The sequence below is a fragment of the Pocillopora damicornis genome, chromosome 3 (assembly GCF_964200805.1).
Source record: "Pocillopora damicornis chromosome 3, jaPocDami1.2, whole genome shotgun sequence".
NCBI lineage: Eukaryota > Metazoa > Cnidaria > Anthozoa > Scleractinia > Pocilloporidae > Pocillopora > Pocillopora damicornis.
This window is the reverse complement of record NC_142672.1, coordinates 17,063,052-17,068,700: the sequence shown is the minus strand read 5'-3', so window position 1 is coordinate 17,068,700 and position 5,649 is coordinate 17,063,052. Positions and strand designations below refer to the sequence as shown.

Sequence of the window (5,649 nt, the reverse complement as noted above, 5' to 3'; positions counted from 1 at the left end):
AACTGAACGTCTCTTCACTTTCCACTGTATTCCAGAGATGAAGAGGAAAAGAGATCAACCGAATGGGTGAAAAGGATTCCAGCAGGTGTTTCAGCTTTGAATAGCGAAGTGACCGGGTTGGCTGGAAAGAAGCCTGTTGAAGCAATCGAAGAGAAGGTGGTTGACGTGAAGAGTTCAACGACTTATTTAAGACCAGTTGGAAGAAATTCTGATAAGCCCTTAAAATTCATCGGAGAAAAGGAAAAGAGACTCGACTCTTCAAAGAATATGAGATATTCCTTTGCCACCGGTGAGCTGGAAGGTGGTCAAAGGCGAGCCACAGATCCAATGTGGTCTCTGAATGTCTTCAATATCAAGTGACCACTTGTGAATAAAGGAGAGCCAGTTTTCTACAATCTGAAAGATGGTCCAAAGTATGGTCTCGTTAGAGAAGAGCTTCAAATTGTTTCTTCTGGAACTGAGTTGCCTACTGATGGAAGTTGCTGATTTAAAAAAAGTTCTAAAAAATTGAGTTTCTCAAAAGGCTTAAGAGAGGATGTCAGCATCTATCGAACAAATTTGAAATATTGTGGCCAAAATTTGTTTTCTCTCCTACTTTCATATTTTTAGCCCAATATGTTCTAATAATTGTGGTGTAGTTTTTTTTCGAAAATATATTTTAGTTTTCGAGAAATGACTTTTTTCGTTCGACTGCTTAAATATGCAAATTTTCACCGTGAATATTACCCGAGTTGTGTGACCTCATGTAACGAATGTACTAGACCTACGGTATTTCTGTGAACATAATCCTTTGTTTTATCATCTAAACTTAATTATTGTCTTTTTTGAAGCTGCCAAAGAAATATTTATTTTTTGGTGAATAGTTTTGTCCGACATACTTTTCCTATGTCGAAAAGTAGCATCAAAACAAAGACAGTTTTAACAATGACCGATATGACACAATCTACTGAGCTTCAAGCTTTTAAAAGACCAAAGGATGGTTATAAAGTTACTGTAAAAATTTCCTTGTGTATTTGTGTTGCTCTATCTTGAGACGAACTCAAAGTCCGGCAAAATTTACTTGATAGCGACTATGAAATATACATGGTGCGCCTACTTGTCGCCATCGTTAATTGGCATAAATCACTACATTTTTTTACTTTCTAGAAGTGCTTGAGGATTGTAAATGAAGGTAGAATATTTTCCAACGAATTATTGGTATATTTCAAAGAGAAATATGGAGTTATTTGAGGACCGTGTCCTGCCCTGTCATTGAAAAGTTTTTAAGTGTCAAGCGCTTGGATGACTTCTTACCCTGTGTACAGGGTTAGCGAGAAACATCAACTTCGAAATTTTAGGCTGCCTGGAAGCACTTGAGGATTGTGAAGAAAGGTAGAACATTTTCGTAGAAATATTTTTTGGATTTCGAAGAGAAATATGGAAAAATGTCGGACTTCGGGACGTTTAGATATTTTTAGTTTAGTCACTTCATTGCAGGAACGTCAGCGACACTGACAGTTTGCGTTACAATTCTTATTTGCTGCTTTGCATGGACAACAACCTCAATCAGTCTTTCGAGCGCAAGTTCCTCTCCACGGGCAGGAAACTTCAAATGACCCTAGGTCCTATTTAACAATGATGGCAAACTTCAATTAAAAAGAATTGTTGCATGAATTGTTTTTTCGAAATGCTCGCAAGGATTTTCGCGTTCCTCTTTAGCACCAACCGATCCAGAAGTGTTTACTGCCTCGGAATCTACAAAATCAATTAATTCATCTGATTCCATACCGGATTAAAACGTATAGAACTGTTTAAAACAGAACTATTCTGATAAGCGCTTCAAATTCATCGGAGAAAACGCAGATGGTATTTTGAGACGTGAAAAGGTAAAAATAACTGGCCAATCAGGCGCTATTTAAACATAAGTGGTGGTTCAAAACTTTGATCGCGTAATTAAACTGGGTCTTGGCAATTTGAGCCCACAAGCTCGCTGGTAAGCACATGGTTAGCGTAAATAATGTTGTTTACAGTTTTTGAATTCGAGAGTCCGTTTCTGTAATCTTCTTGGAAATTTTCTGTTGAGGTACAGTCTTGGTATTTCATAAGTGGTTATGAACGAAAAAATCGTATCGGCGCCATAAGTTAGGGAGGTTTTGTTAACACACTATCAGTTTACAATTCGTGAACCATTTCTGTAACCTAGTTGACGCCCCATGTAAGGTAATCCAAGACAGTATTAGATTCTGGATTCCACACTGTAGATTCTGGATTCCAGGTGCTGGATTCAAGATTCTACCTATGCAGATTCCGGATTCCAAAACACAAATCATTTCAGAATTTAGTTTCTGGTTTGCTCCTAATTTCTGCATTTCATTTTCTAGGAATGACTTCAATAACGGATTTTGTAATTGAAGGACATGTTGTGTGAATGCATGTTTGACTATTCATATTTCCATAGAAACATTTGATAATTACAAGAAATATATTACAGCTAATAAAGGGATAGATTTTTCTTCCAAGAATACCTATTGAGACTGTCCATCTCTTGAGTCCAATATCCATTCATTCCACATCATTTTGGCAAATCTGAAGAGGCAAACCACATTTCTTTCATTCAGGTTCCTCGAGATTCTTCAAGTGATTTAGCAGTATCAAAAGAACTAATAGTTCAAATCATTGCTCATCATTTTTAATTTGTAAATAACTGTTGGACTAAAATGTTGTTTTAGCACAACATAACATTGTTTCGAATAAGAAAAGGTGGTTAATTTTTTTAATCCAAAATTGACTTCATGGAGAACTGTCAACAAAACAGCTCGAAAATATTTCCCTATCAATAAAAGCTAAGTTTTTCGTTTGTCTCACAATGTAGTCACGTGTGATGTAGATTGAGACATTTTGACTGGATACTGCTAGTCTTCTACAGGTGATGAGGTTGACTGGTCATGCGTGATCTTATAAAGCATGATGCTCTGCTGTGATTAGTTGTTTTTCAACAGCTCTCATTGGTGCATTTTGATCCTTGCCGTTTCATCTTTTTTCCCTCGGCGGTCCGCTGTTGCATAGCGCTCCTGTTGCTGTGTTATTTTATCGTGGGCATCCACGCTTCTGGAATTTCCATTCCACTATCCCTGTTGATGTTGTCAGGGTGAAGCTGTAATTCAGCTCACTTCGTATCCACCATCAGCAATGAGACAATCTCAGACAACGAGATCATGGTATCTTTCGACATAGAGTCGCTGTTTACCGATGTTCCTATCGATGCCACTGTATAAGTCGCACTGCAGAAACTCGAGAACAACCCTAGCCTTGCAGACTGCACCACGTTAACGCCTGCACAGATCACTGATCTTTAGACATTCATATTGAGATCCACATACTTCCAGTATAACGGATCGATTTACGAGCAAAAAGATGGCGCCGCCATGGAGAGTCCAGTTTCCGCTGTTATTGCTAACCTCTACATGGAGAGTTTCGAAGAACAAGCGATAACTACATCATCCTACCAGCCTAGGATCTGGAAACGCTACATGGACAATACCTTTACCATCCTGGACCGCGAAAATGTAGATGACTTCTCACAGTATCTAAACAACCAGCAGCCTTCCATCTAGTTCATCATGGAGACAGAGAAAGCAACAAACTCACTTTCCTAGACACCGCAGTTTTAAGAGAACCTGACGGCCGCCTCACCATCAGCGTATACAGGAAGCCCATGCACACTAATCAATACTTAGCGTATGATTGACACCGCCCTCAATTAGTAAAACGCAGCATTGTTAAGTCCCTTTACAAGCGGCCAAACGTCTCTTAACAAAACCCTCTGTCATCTCCGAGGAGAAAAAACATTTGTCATCTTTTCTGGTTTCTAATGGTTATCCTTTTTCTCTCTTGCAGAAACTTACCAAGACCAGAAAACCAAACAACAGTGCCAAACCCATCAATGATTTCAAAGCTACTGCAATTTTACCTTATGTCAAAGGTCTGTCCGAACAGCCTCGCTGTTGCCTACAACAACAAGGCATACCCACCGTTTTCAAGTTGGAGACTATGCTAAGATTTCAGTTTGTACGAACAAAAGACGCAGTTGACCCGGCTAAACAATATGGCGTAGTTTACAGGATTCCCTGTGAATGCGGCAAGGTGTACATCAGAGAAACTGGAAGACCTATGCAAGACAGAATTAATTAATCTCCTTTTGAACAAAAACCATAGTATTGCCAAAAAATTAAAACTGAAATATAATTTTAATAACACTCTGTGTATCTCGCAAATAAATCGCAGACTATGACTAAGAAAAGCTTATTGGTGATGATGTTTGACATTATGATTGCACCTAAAACGGTGTTCAACCAACTCAACTATACTTAACCCTTTGCAAAACTGCAAAAGATCTGCATTTACACAGTAATTTACCAAGAATAATAAATTCTCTTTTCAATACATCCTTTTTTCTTTATAAGGTTAGTCAAGTCAAGTCATCTTATATTGGCAATGAATTCTCCAGAGCAATGATTCCAAAGGTCTAAGGTGGCCTGCTGATATTTTCCTGTTTGACCCTTAAATCTGGTAATATCTTATTATATTTGCACTGAGATATGATGCCTTATGAAATCTTAAGTTTTGTTATTCTGAGTGCCAAATATCAAAGATGATCAAAAGTTTATGTTTAAATGCCAAAATTTTGACTTAGAAATAGACCTCTTGCAGCCCATAAATATTCATATATATATGTATATATATATATACATATATATATATATATATATATATACATATATATATATATATATATATATATATATATGTATATATATATATATATTCAAAGTTTATCGTAATTGGAAATGTGTGGTCGGTCGCCGTGTTGGAAACCAAGCAAATCCTGTGGGATTTGCAGCGCTGTTGTTTGTAAACAATCTCTTTAGTCCCTCTAAATTTACATACCCATCGACAACGTGAGTGAACTGCGCTCTACAGTGGTTGCATTGGTCATTATAAAATGCAGACTACAAACCATGCAGACCGTGCAGACCAAGCAGGTTGTGCAACTTTTATGTTTGCTTTTTTTAAACTGTGATTTACATTTGATTAAGGTGTGTACACCTTTTCCTTACTCTTTTGGTAACATTTTGACACCACATAGCAAAATTTTACGAGGTTCTTTTGAGGTCACGTTATCTGGCAAAACAAAATCGCGGGGTCAAGTTTTTCGAGCTCGTGCAGATTAGCCCCACACGGCAAGATGTAATTTGTCTGGACCGTGACGCTGATTTAGAGGTAAGGAATGTGCTGTGTGAACAAAGCAAATGATAACCAGGATCTTTACACGACAGCCCAAAAAACTTTACAGGAAAGAAATTGCTGCAGGCTAAAATCGAACTTTACAAGGAAGGTTTTTGAATCGGAGTAGAAGAGTGATTGGTAGTTACTGAGTAGGGGACTTTGGCCATGTCAGTCGATACTGACATGGCCAAAGTCCCCTACTCAGTAACTACCAATCAGTCTTCTATTCCAATTGAGTGATTGGTCATGAATTAATTTGTCAGTGTCTCGAGAGCTGTAACAGTCGAAATTCTTCAGAGAACAAAGCGCGGTCTACGTGGTCTGCACGGTCTATGTGGTCTGCACGGTCTATGTGGTCTGCACGGTCTATGTGGTCTGCGGTCT

At 38.2% G+C, this 5,649-nt stretch overlaps 1 pseudogene; it reads left to right on the top strand.

Moving 5' to 3' along the window:
- The window catches only part of LOC149048568 (uncharacterized), a 4,333-nt pseudogene extending 606 nt beyond the window's left edge, over window positions 1–3,727 (top strand).
- The last annotated feature ends 1,922 nt before the right edge of the window (window positions 3,728–5,649 follow it).